This window comes from Vulpes lagopus, chromosome 13 (assembly GCF_018345385.1).
Source record: "Vulpes lagopus strain Blue_001 chromosome 13, ASM1834538v1, whole genome shotgun sequence".
Taxonomy (NCBI): domain Eukaryota; kingdom Metazoa; phylum Chordata; class Mammalia; order Carnivora; family Canidae; genus Vulpes; species Vulpes lagopus.
This window is the reverse complement of record NC_054836.1, coordinates 54,213,144-54,225,561: the sequence shown is the minus strand read 5'-3', so window position 1 is coordinate 54,225,561 and position 12,418 is coordinate 54,213,144.

Below are 12,418 nucleotides of genomic sequence, written 5' to 3'. Positions count from 1 at the left end.
TCCTGGAAATCCGTGGGCCCTTTGCTGCCCCAGGCCCAGGGGAGCAGCTGCTTCCCACCACCACCGACCTCAGCGCCCTGCGAGTCCTTCCCTCAACTCCCTGAACCCTGCTCTCTCCTTGTAAGTAGGCTCTTTATTCAACTCTCCTCATTCACACCTGCTTCGGGTGTGGCCTGTTGCCTGCCAGGACCCTGGCTGGTACAAAACACTTTATTTTCTTCATCTTTCTGAAACTCAGTTTCCTCACTGGCAGGAGAAACAAACCCAGCCCTACTGATTTCTTAACCTTCTTGCAAGGATTCACCGAGATGGCATTTTTAAAGTCACTTAACACATTATCTAGAAAATAGGATGCAATTTTTGAATGGGCATCTTTATTACTCTAAAGATAAGTAAGGCAGTCTCCCTCAGGGAGATCCGTCTAGAAAGAGGTGGCTACTTCCATAAGCAATATGCCTAATAAAAGCAATATAAATGCTATTAGTTTACACAGATTATCAGTCGCTTACAACTACATAATAGCAATATAGGGAAAATGCTACAAATTCTCAGTCTGTCCCTCACCCCTAATCCATTTCCCACATACCTGCCGGAGGGATCTTGCCAGCACATCCTCTGCCCCAAGTCTGTTGTGATAAATTCAGAATTGCTTGGCATTCAAGGCCTTTTGTGATCTGCTTTTTTTGTCTGCTTCATCTCTTACTGGGCCTCGGTCCTTTTCCTCTCACTGTTGTCCAGCTGCATGGTGCCGCCTTGTCACTCCTCTCCATCCCCTGGGCTGTCCTCCTCTACTGCTGTTCTCTACCTCGTCCTCCTACCGCCAACTTCCCCAGCAGGGGCTCCCCCTATGTTCCACTCATGGCACCACAGATATTTCCATCACAACATCCCCCACACAGGTAGGAACCCTATGTGCCCTTCCAGACCATAAGCTTCCAGAGGAAAAGTACAATGCTTTCATTTCTTTATGTTCAGGGAGGAAAACAAATATTTGCAATCTTTAAAAAACAGAGAGGGGGGAGGGAATTTCTACATGAGCGTTTTTCTAGGTGCAAGACAGCTGATAATTCAGCTCAAGTTGACAGAAGTAGACACACAGTGAAGCGAGTCTAAGGAGGCTGAACTTCCTAAATACACCACTTTTCCTCCCGCAGGATTTGCTTTGGAAATGTTGGCGTAAAGGTCGATACTCTGTGTTCAGAAATACGGCCACACAGGACATTTGGTAAGCTTTTGAAAGTTTGGTAAAACTGAATGAAATGATCTGTATTCATTTTCATGTTTAAGTTTTCTTCAGTAAGCCAAGTTCTTCCCAGAGTCCTAGGTATAAATTAATGATGATAATAATAACAGTGACATGTATTGTAATAATACTGTTTTATGGTACTGATTTTTGTTGACCATGTGGCACCGTGTTCTGCAAATCTCTTAGACACATACAATTGGAACTTTAGTGAATAGCAAACTATCAAAATGGTGCATATCGATAATAATAATAATATTAATAATAGGGACAATGAGAAAAACAGAAGCGTAGGCAGTTGAGTGATTATTTTGTTTCAGACAGAGGGTTGAAGTCATTCTATTCCCATGTAAAATGTGCTTCTGTCACACAAATTAGTTCAAGGGTGGATCAGTAAGTAGGAAAATGATACTAGCATAAAGAACGAATTGCATTTGCTTATATGTGATTTGGGGGGGGGCATAAATATTTTATACCATAACTTAGCTAAATACAAAATAAGCAAAGTGGAACTGCCAGCAAAAAATTCCTCATCTCTGTGTTATTTCTTCAGCATATTGGACATTGATCTACCCTTTAAGGTGTATTAGTGTCTTCTCACTTTTTATTGTGCTTGTCAATGATCTGGAAACAGAGATGCCTGAATTTTGAGTGGCTGACTCCCATCCTTCTTTTTTTTTGTAAGTACAGTTTTGCTGAATGAAAATTTTTTTCTGGAATGCCTAATTCACTTTTAATCAAAACGCCTAGATTTTGCATGCATCACTTCATTTATACATGACAGATACATAAAAGACAATGATCAACAAGAGTGAACATCCACAACAAATATATTAAGGGGACTTTGTAAAATTTTCTGTTTTCAAAAATAGTACATTTTTCTTTTAAGTAAATATTCAAATTTTTTTTTTAAACTATGACACTGAAGGATGATCACTGAAGGACATTAAACCATTCTGGATATTTCACTTTAGATTTCATGGGAGAGATGGAGAGATTCAGCAGAAGCCTTTTTTTTTTTTTTCCAAAAAGTCACCTGTGATAAAAAAGTAGAGTATTCGGGATGCCTGGGGGGCTCAATTGTTGAGCCTCTGCCTTTGGCTCAGGGTGTGATCCTGAAGTCCGGGATAGGGGATCGAGTCCCACACTGAGCTCCCCACAGGGAACCTGCTTCTCCCTCTGCCTGTGTCTCTGCCTCTCTGTCTGTGTCTCTCATAAATAAATAAATAAAATCTTAAAAAAAAAGAAAGTATAGTATTCTAAATCACTCTAACAAAGACCATTATCTAGAATAAAAATATAAATAAAACCACATACAAAAAATAATTTATCTCCTTGCTCTGGTCAGTCTTTATATTTCATAGACTTGCTTGATTCCCATATTGTTTAAACTCACTAGGGAATGCAGTAATTACATATATACTTAAATACAATAACTTACTTATTTCATAAATTTCTTTGACAATACAAGGTGAGGTAATAATTTTGTTCCCATGTGACAAAGAATATAAATGAAATAGGAATGAGTCCTGCCATCTGCAAGAAAAAACACAATGCCATTCTAGTCCTATCTTTATTGGCTCTGGACCTGCCAAGTGACCATCTCTGAATCAATCGTTGTAGCAAAGGGAATAGGATATGCAGATTCACTTAACCTAATGAGGTCCTCCTCATTCTACCACGGAGGCTCAGAATACGAAAGGTGGTTCCCAAAAGTTATGAACTGTTAAATATATGAAAAGATAATCATCCTCATTTGTAATAAGAGAAACACTAATTAAAACTACAATGAGATATAATTTCTCACCTATCAGATTGGCAAAACTCCAAAAATTTGACAGTGAGGCTGCAGAGAATCAGGATCTGTCATACATTGCTGGTCAGGGTGCACATAGTTACAACTCCTGTGGAACTGGCAATATCTTGAATAATAGTATGTGTCAGTAGACCGGGAAATGCCATCCCTAAGAAATCTGCCCCAACTGCCTACCTCTATAATATAAAACAAAATTTGAAATAATACAAATGTCCATTAATAGTTGTCGGATTAAAAAACAAACTGTGCTCCATGGGTGAAGTGTAGTATTATGTGACCATTAAATTAAAGAGAATGGAAAAGATTTCTATACACTGATATGGAGTGATATCTGGTATCATTATAGATGGAAAAAATCAAAGTACAGAGCAATGAATAGATTATGGCACTTTTGGGTTAAAAATTGAAAACAGAAATAGATATATAATATATTATATAACATATATAATATAAATGTGATATATATATATATATAAGCGTCATACCCGCTTTTTTTATATATATATAAATCACATTCTGGTATTTATGTATATAAAATACCAGAATGTAACAAAAAATGGTCATGTATAGGGAAGGGAGTTGACAATGTGGAGAGGACAGGGATGACAGCAAACTTCACTAATAAATTGCTTTACATTGCTTTGACCCTTAAACTATACACAAACCTAAAAACTGAAAACAAATTGAGACAAATAAGCCTAATTGTATATTAAACTGGCAATATGACCTCAAAGAGGAGAAAGAAAAAAGATTCTTCAAAGTGTCATCTAAACACAGCTCTGACTCTGTATCCTCAGTGGGATATATTCTAAAGAGAAAAAAAGGATTTTAAGAAATCTTCAGATATACTCAGTAATAAAAAATGAAGATAGAACTCAAGCAAGTATGACAAAAATGTTTACAGTTATTGAACATGGGCTGTGGGCTTATGGATATCCATTGCAATAATTTCTTCACTCTGTATGTTTGAAATTGTTCATAACAAAACGTTGGAAACTGGTTATGACCATTAACTAAGCCAAGAGTTTTTGAGATATTTTGTGGGTTATCACTTTGTTCCAAAGTAGATATTTTGTAAAAGTTAGAATCAAACATTCTTACACCGCATGCCTCAAAACCTAGGAGAAAATCTAAGCAGTCACTCTGTGTCCTGAGTGTATATGGAAAGACAGAAACTACAAAGCTATAAATGAGAGGGTTATAAAAAGAATTCATTACTTAAATAACAGAAAAATTAAAGATTTCTCTTCTGCAAAGAACATAGTACAAGGAAACGTGATAGAAGAGAAGATATTTGCCATATTCAAAACAACAGAGTAGCAATACCCTGATTGCGAGGAATCCCTGACAATCAACAAAGAAGACAAAACCTGTAATAGGAAAAGGCACAAGGGAAAGGAATGACTTGCAGAAAATGAAACCTAAAAGATGCCCAAGATTATTCAGTAGAGACCTGTAAGTGAAAACCAGGGGATCACCTTGATGCCTTCTAAACTCACAGGTACCGAAAGGATTGTGGGGGTGTCAGTGAGTCCAGACATTCCAGGGAGCATGCCATAAACAGCCATCCCACTCCAGATTTTAGACTTTGAAAGGTATTCACAGTGCGGAAGTGCCCAAGGATGTTCCTCAGAGTTAAATCTATGAATCAGCCAGCACGTACCAGGATGGCACGCTTGGTTTTTGTTTTTGTATATTTGGGTTATTTTTGTTTGTTTCTCTGTGTGTGTTTCATGTTTTAGAGAGAGAGAGAGCCCAGGGGAGAGGGAGGCGGGGGCAGAGGCAGAGGGAGAGAGAGAATCTCAAGCAGACTCGGTGCCCAGCGTAGAGCCCCACACACAGCTTGGTCCTATGACCCCAGATCACGACCTGGGCCGAAATCAAAAGTCCATCGCTTAACCAACTGAGCCACCCAGGCGCCCCCATAGTTGTTTTTAAAATATTGAGATAGACCCCTATTGTTTGGTGAACCCGACCGGCAGGGGTTTCTAGGAACCTGCTCCAGGGCAGCGGCTGGTGACTGTTTTGATCGGACAAGGATTGTGATGTGCCAGCTGTAAGCATGTCAACGTCATGCCCGCTTACAGCCTTGTTAGTTGTGATGAGGGAGTGGATGCAGCCTGGCACCTGTCCTTTAACGCGGGAATAGATAAATATGGTGAAGCATCGTGCGGTAATAGAGATGAGGCCTGTGCTCACACAGCAACACAGTTGTGGGGTATAACATAGTGAGTCCAATTAGTCTCCTGTAGATGGGGATTCACATTATTTCCAGAAGTTTGCTATACAAATAGTGTTGTACATATGCCATTGTGATTTATAGAAGTATGTGTATATATATATATGTAAAGATTTTATTTATTTTGGAGAGAGAGAGTGTGACCACAAGTGGGGAGGGGCAAAGGGAGAGGGAGAAGCAGACCCCCTCCTGAGGAGGGAGCCCAACTCTGGGGCTCATCCCAGGATCATGACTTGAGCCAAAGGCAGATGCTTACCAATGACTGAGCCACCCAGGCGCCCATAGAAGCATAGGGACTGCTGAAGCAAAGTGTAAATACATATATAGTATGGCTTTGTTAGATCCTTCAAAATTCCCTCCTGTCGGGTTGTTCCACTTTGCAATCCCACCAACAATTTTAAAAGGCAAGCATGTACACCATCAAAATGAAATTCTACTAAACTGCCAAAGAACAGATCCTTTCATTCACCTAAGAAGTCTTCCAGAAAAAAAAAAGAAAGATAAAGAAAGAAAGAAAGAAAGAAAGAAAGAAAGAAAGAAAGAAAGAAAGAAATAGAGAGACCAACCTCCCACTCATTCTAAGAAGTAATACATGTCTTGATTACAGGAGCTTTGTAGTCTTTTTTTTTTTTTTTAAGATTTTATTTATTCATGAGAGACACAGAAAGACAGGCAGAGACACAGGCAGAGGGAGAGGCAGGCTCCATGTGGGGGGCCCCATGTGGGACTCCATCCCATGACCCCGGGATCACCCTGAGCCGGAGGCAGAAGTGGTGCCCCTATAGTAAGTCAGTCTTGAATTTCTTTTTTTTTTTTTTAATTTTTTTTTTTATTGGAGTTCAGTTTGCCAACATATAGCATAACACCCAGTGCTCATCCCGCCAAGTCTTGAATTTCTAATAGCATCGGCCCTTCCCGTTTGTCCTTCTCCTTCGGTACCGGGTTGGCCGTTGAGTAAGCGTGTGCTTCTGTAGTATAAACCAAATGAGTGTTTCTGGGGTTTTTCTCCCACAGAAGTAGGCCAGGATGGCCAGATGGCTGGAGTGGAGGTTCCTTGCTCCCTCTTGAAGGGTTGCAGCTGGCTCCAGTTGGCTGTAGTCCTTCCCCAGGGCTACCTGGGCTCCAAGAAAGGCCTCCTGGTCAGGCTCTGGCTAAGTGGTTGCTCCTGGGGCCAGAGCTCCCAACAGGGTGCTGTGGTGTGGTTCAGGGTGGCTCCTTTCCCTCCGTCCTGCAGAAAGCCTGGGGGAAGTTTTCCCTGCGGGAAAGCTGGTCAAACTCGTGGATGTGAGACTCGCAAAAAGTGTGGGGATCCTACAACGATGGGGGTTCCTCTGGAGTTTTGAATCCTGAGAGTCATCCACCGGGAACCTCCAGCAATCCACCGGTTGCAGGCCTGGCTTTCCTACAACCGCCCTGGTTTCCACCGGTTTCCAAGGAGGTTGTGAGTTTGTGCTCGGGTAAGTTGTGCTTCTGTATCCACTGGCGGGTCACTCTAGTTTTGCCGGCAGTGGTTGGCCCTGTGATCTCACCTCTCGTAGAGACCTGAGGGAAGAGTTGTTGAGTCTTGGTTTGTTCGACTTGTTGACTTGTGAGGACAGAGTAAAACTTCCAATCCCTTCACATTAGGGGATGGAAACTGGAATGGAAGTTCCTATTCTATTTTTTAAGCCACGTGGCAGATGCACAAGAATTCACCGTGTCAGTGTTTTATAGATTGTATTTACATGTTTTATGAACTCTCGGGTATGTCTCGTATATGTCACAGTGATATTTTATTAATGCAGTTGGTTTATTAGGAAAGTCTTTGATAAAAATGGAAGTCGTCGATGCGTTTGAAATGGATTAACACCAACATCTTCCCATTGCAATAATCATCAACATTTCAGCAACATTTTACCTTATGTGTCTCAGGCGTGAAAAAAAAATGGGCCTTTTTGTAGGTGTAGATTCCACGTATCACTTTTTTTCTTACTACTCTGATTGAGTTCCTCCGCGATTAAAAAGCCTGAGTCTAGAGGGCGCCTACTTAAAATTCCTCTGCCTTTACGATTATAAAAGTTAGGAAATGGAAATTGTCTTTGCATTTGAAAATCAATCATATGCTGATGATTGATGATTAAAAGCATACACAAATTAAATGCTTTCAGAACAATTTCCTTCCCTTCATCACTCCTTTTTACAGTCAAACCCCCAAAGAGTGTGGCCATGCTAAAGAGTAATTGTTCTTGCCACCCCTCAAATCGTGTTCTAAAAGGTTTGTTCTTTGGGAAATTTGATCCATTGCTTCCTACCACTTGTGACTGGGAAGAGAGTTCAGTTTATCTCTCCTTATTAAAAAAAAAAAAAAAAGTCTGCGATTTGTATTAGAACCCATATGTCTCTACAATGCGATTTCCAGAAGCAGACCTTAGTGTTCATCTTGGAGAATTCCAGGCTTATGAAATGAAATAAATATCACATTTATTCTGCTAGGTGATGTTTTCCAACGATGAGCTGTTTCTAGAGCTTTGATCTAGAGTTTTGAATTCTTTATTAGAAGCCATTCTAGCAAATTTCTTTTCCATCTCCCTGGGAATAAATAGCCCCCAAGTATCATCCACTCACAGGTAATTTGGGTTATGTGGATTGGCGTACTTTGTCCTCCGTGAACGAGATGGCTTACGCAGACCACAGGAGAGAACCCCTTGGGGTGCAGGTGCACTGCGGAGGGCCCTTCTCCTTGGCCTCGGGCAGTGTCCATATGCCTCCTGTCGTTATCACGCTCTCAACAAGCCTGGTGCCACCCACTCCAGCAAAGAGACCTTAGTCACAGGGTATTGGGACAGCAAATTCTCTGTGGTTCAGACCTGCAGATTCCTGGGTCTTAGAAAATCATACAGCTTGTCTCCTGGCCGTCACTTCTTTTCCCACTGGTATGCAAAACTTTAGTCCCTTGACAAGAAGAAGGAATGTTTTTGTGGAAATGCATTTCCAGAAATGTATTCTTCCCCTTACTCTCTTTCAGATGTCCCCGAGTGCATTCAGGTTGATGGCAAGTTTCGGTGTGTAGAACACAACTTATTTTCATTGTCATGGGGACTCCAAGTGACCAGTGCCTACTGGGTCTGTGTTAAGGTCTCTACACCGGGGACTAATTTTCTTCTTTCTTTCCCGTGGTGCCTAGACCTAAGCCTCTGCCTCAGTGTGTGTGTGTTGTTTTTTTTTTTTTTTTTTGCCTGTAATCGTCTTTCATGGAACAGTTTTCGATTAAGGGAATCAATGTGGAGTTGACTGACTTTTATTTAGAATCAATGGCTTATTTGATTATAAAACACTGAAACAGGTTCTCCGTTTTCCTCCAGGATGCTCATCTTTTCTCCTAACCTTCACTATGATCTTTGTAGAAGCTCAGGTCCTCCTTCCAGGACTGAGTCTCTCTTCTGCACTTGTTTTCTCTCCTTTGAAATCTCTAGTTTAATAATAATAATAAATAATAATAATAATAATAATACTCTACTTCAGTGTATTGTGTTTTACTGAGCTCCTCTTGGAGTCACCATAAACTGAATATCTGCAAACCCTAACTCATCGTTCTCTCCTACCCACTTCAAACTGACACTCACTCTAGTCATTTTTCTTGGCACAACTGTCCTAGTGATACCATTAAGTCTTATCTGTTCTTCCATTGAACTGTCTCTTAGCTCGCTGTGACTTCTTCCCACTAACAGGACTATAATTTAAGCTTTCTCTATCTCATTTGGAGTACTTTTATAGCTTTCCCGTTGGACTCCAAGCTCCGTTCTTCTGGGGTCTGAGTCAGTGTAGACAAGATCAGAAGAGGCAGGGGATGGAGTCAGGTCAGGCAGGCAGGTTCGGCAGCCTGGCATTCAGATTCAGACTGTAAGCAAAGAGCTAGTGAGCAGACTTGAATGACCATATTATAACACCATTTGCAATGTTCCCAATTTTTTATCATCTGGTGATTATATTCATTCCTAACTACAGTCAAAATAAAGAAAAAAGTTAGGCTTTTCAAGACAATCCTATTCCTGGTTGAGGAAAGGACAGGGATGTAAGAATTGAATCATATTATTACTCCTGCTTTATTGCCTACTGCACTAAGTCCAGACATTTTTGCCATCAACTTAGGGATCTGGATAATTTAGCTCATCTCGCGTATCTGAAACTTCTGACACTTTCCAAAATAGATTTTCAGCTAAATTGATTCAGTCTCCTTAATATCCAACATGATACTCCAGTTTCCATCTTTGCATCCAGTTATACTTCTTTTCCCAGAATGCCCTGGAAGATTTCTCCATCTGAATATACTCTTTAATGCTCAATTCTAGAGTCTTTTCTAATGATACTTTCTTCAATTATGTCCAATATTCATCTTCATTTCTATATGTAGCACTTGATTAGTTTGTATTATGTACTGAATACTGCTGTTATTCATTCAGGTGTTCCCTAGATATTTACTGAGAATATTGTATAAGATTCTGAGTCCATATAATCAAAGATATAATTCTGGTTCTCAAGGAGCTAACTATCTCTTTGATGAGCAGAGATATGTTAAACAAAAAGAACAGAATGAAGCTAATTGTACTTTTAGGTGTCCTGAAACTATAGAAAGATATGCCCATTAACTGAATAGTAAAGAGTGAGCATCATCTTTCCATGAGAGAAGTATGAGAGAAGTAAAGAACACTCTAGAAAGAGTGAAACTGTTTCTGTGCATGCTGTGGCTCCTTAACCTTCAATTACTAATTTTCTAAATGACTGACAGTAGAGAAAAAGAACTGGATGCACAAATAGTACTCTCTGAGTACTTTTTAAAATTTACAATGAATAAACCACCTGGCCTCCCACAGAAAGTGCCCACACAGGGAGGGGAATGTACAACTGCTTTCGACTAAATGGGCCAATAAATAAACTGATCAGCTATACTAGTCAAATTAAAAATAGACACAGCCAAGAGAAACTTGCTGGTCATGTGCAAGTAACATTAAAAAGTCATAAGATGATGGTGACAAGGAAAGTATGTTTGTAGAGTACTTTCAGTAGTGAGCGAAAACTTAGCATTATTTTGTAATTCTTATTTATTCCCCCAGGAAAATTATCAAGCACACAAGTAATGGAAGTCTTTAGTAATGCATAACAATAAGGAGAAACCATTTATTGAGTTTTAGGCTGTGCCTATGCAGCCAATACAGCCCAGATGGGGTGCTTTCTCTGAAAGCAGGAGGGCTGGCCTCTTCACTCAAAAATTGCCATTGTCAGAGGGCTCACATACAGGAGTGTGGGGCATGGAGGGCAATGTTTTTTAATACAGGGATTCCTATAACTTCTTAACACTTCAGTAAAGTTTCTAGAACCATGAAATACTGTCTGTCATTGACTTTCTCATAGAAAATGGAGAAGAGGCTGAGGTACAATTTCTTTGTTTGCTCTGAGATAAGATCTAGACAGCACCTGTGGGTGCAGAAACATGTGGCCAGAGAAAGGCCCTGGAAATAAGATATGAGTCACTCACAGAAATGGTTGGGAGTGATCTGAGCTAGCATAGTTTTAAGAGTGGAAGTTGGGACAGTATTTCCAAATCTCCAGAGCCAGGGAGATGCAGCCAATGCTGAGGTTATTTATAATCAGACTTAATCATTATTGAGGCAACAGTGAAAATGAGAAACATTTTTGCTTGGTATTCCTCTTTATATTTCTGTCTAAAATTCAGCATACTGTTGAATTCTATATTTAAGCCAGTGCTTGCTGCTACATCTATTATTGCTAAGAGGCCAAACATTTTAGTGATTAGTTTTAGAAGACCTCAGAATTACTTGAGAATATTTCAGGAAGTCTGCCTAATGAATATTTCAGAGAATAGATTTCAGAAATATACTACAAAAATGTGTTTATATGTTTGGGAGAATATTTAAACCTCTTAAATGAGAGTAGAGTGAACATTCGGAGAACATTTCCCTTCATTAGCTTGGGGCTGGAGAGATGGTTGGCATAGGCCACTATGCCCCACAGAAAAACCTCTGAATAGAGACCTAGATTATGAATAAAAACATTATTTTCTTAAAGTCAATTATCTCCCTATATCTCAAGATTTCAAAAAAGACTATTGGGAAGAGAGACAGAGATAAGAGAGAAAAAGCAAGCAAGCACACTTGAGCTAAGTAAGCTTCTACAAAATGATAAAATGATGTCTTTAAAAAAGGGGATATTTGTTGTAAAATAAAAATTAAGGTGTTACAGTCTCAAAAATGCAAAACACATTTCAGTATGTTACCTCATTTAAATTCTCGTAGATCCACAAAAAATAACCTGAAGGCACTAGTGGTTTATAATATGTACTCCAAGCTAGTAATTCTCCTAAAGCAGACATAAGCTCATTGGGAGTCTGGAAACCAAAAGAAGCTTCCACTCACCTTCCCATCTGGGGAATCCATGCTCTATGGAGCCTGGAGGAAATTTTCTGTTTTGTTGTAGTTTATTTTTCTATAACACTATTTAATTTTTAAACATTCAGGAATAATTTTCTTTCAGACTCATTACCTAACTATTGATTTTTTATCAAAACAATTTTATGGATGAGAAACTAAAATCTTCATTTGTATTAAACCTATATTCTAGTGGAGAAATGTAAAAGATTAGATGCATAACATAAAGTCAAACAGTGAGCAGTGCTATGAAGAAGAGAATAAAGCAGGGTAAGTGGATGCAGATAATGGAGGTAGTCCTACTTCAAATACAGTTCTCAGAAATAACCTCTCTGTGGAAGTGACACTTGAGCAGATATTTGATGAAGCGTGGGGACATTCTTTGTGATTATCTGAAGAAAGAACAGTCAAAGCTGAGGGAATAGCAAGTGCAAAGGCCCTGGGATGGAAAGTGACCTTGCTTTGTTCAGTGAACAGCGGGGAGATCTGTACAGTTACAGCATACAGAATAAGCAAAAAACCCAGCATGATAGGGAATTTGGTTGAAGACCTAGCCATGAAGATAGAAGTGTATGTGGTCCAGTAAGCCAAGATAAGAACCTTTCATTTTATTCAAGGTGTAAGAGAAATAAATTGGAGAGTTGAAAATGCAGAACATGACATTTTAGTAAGACACCACTGATAGCAATGTGGAAGAC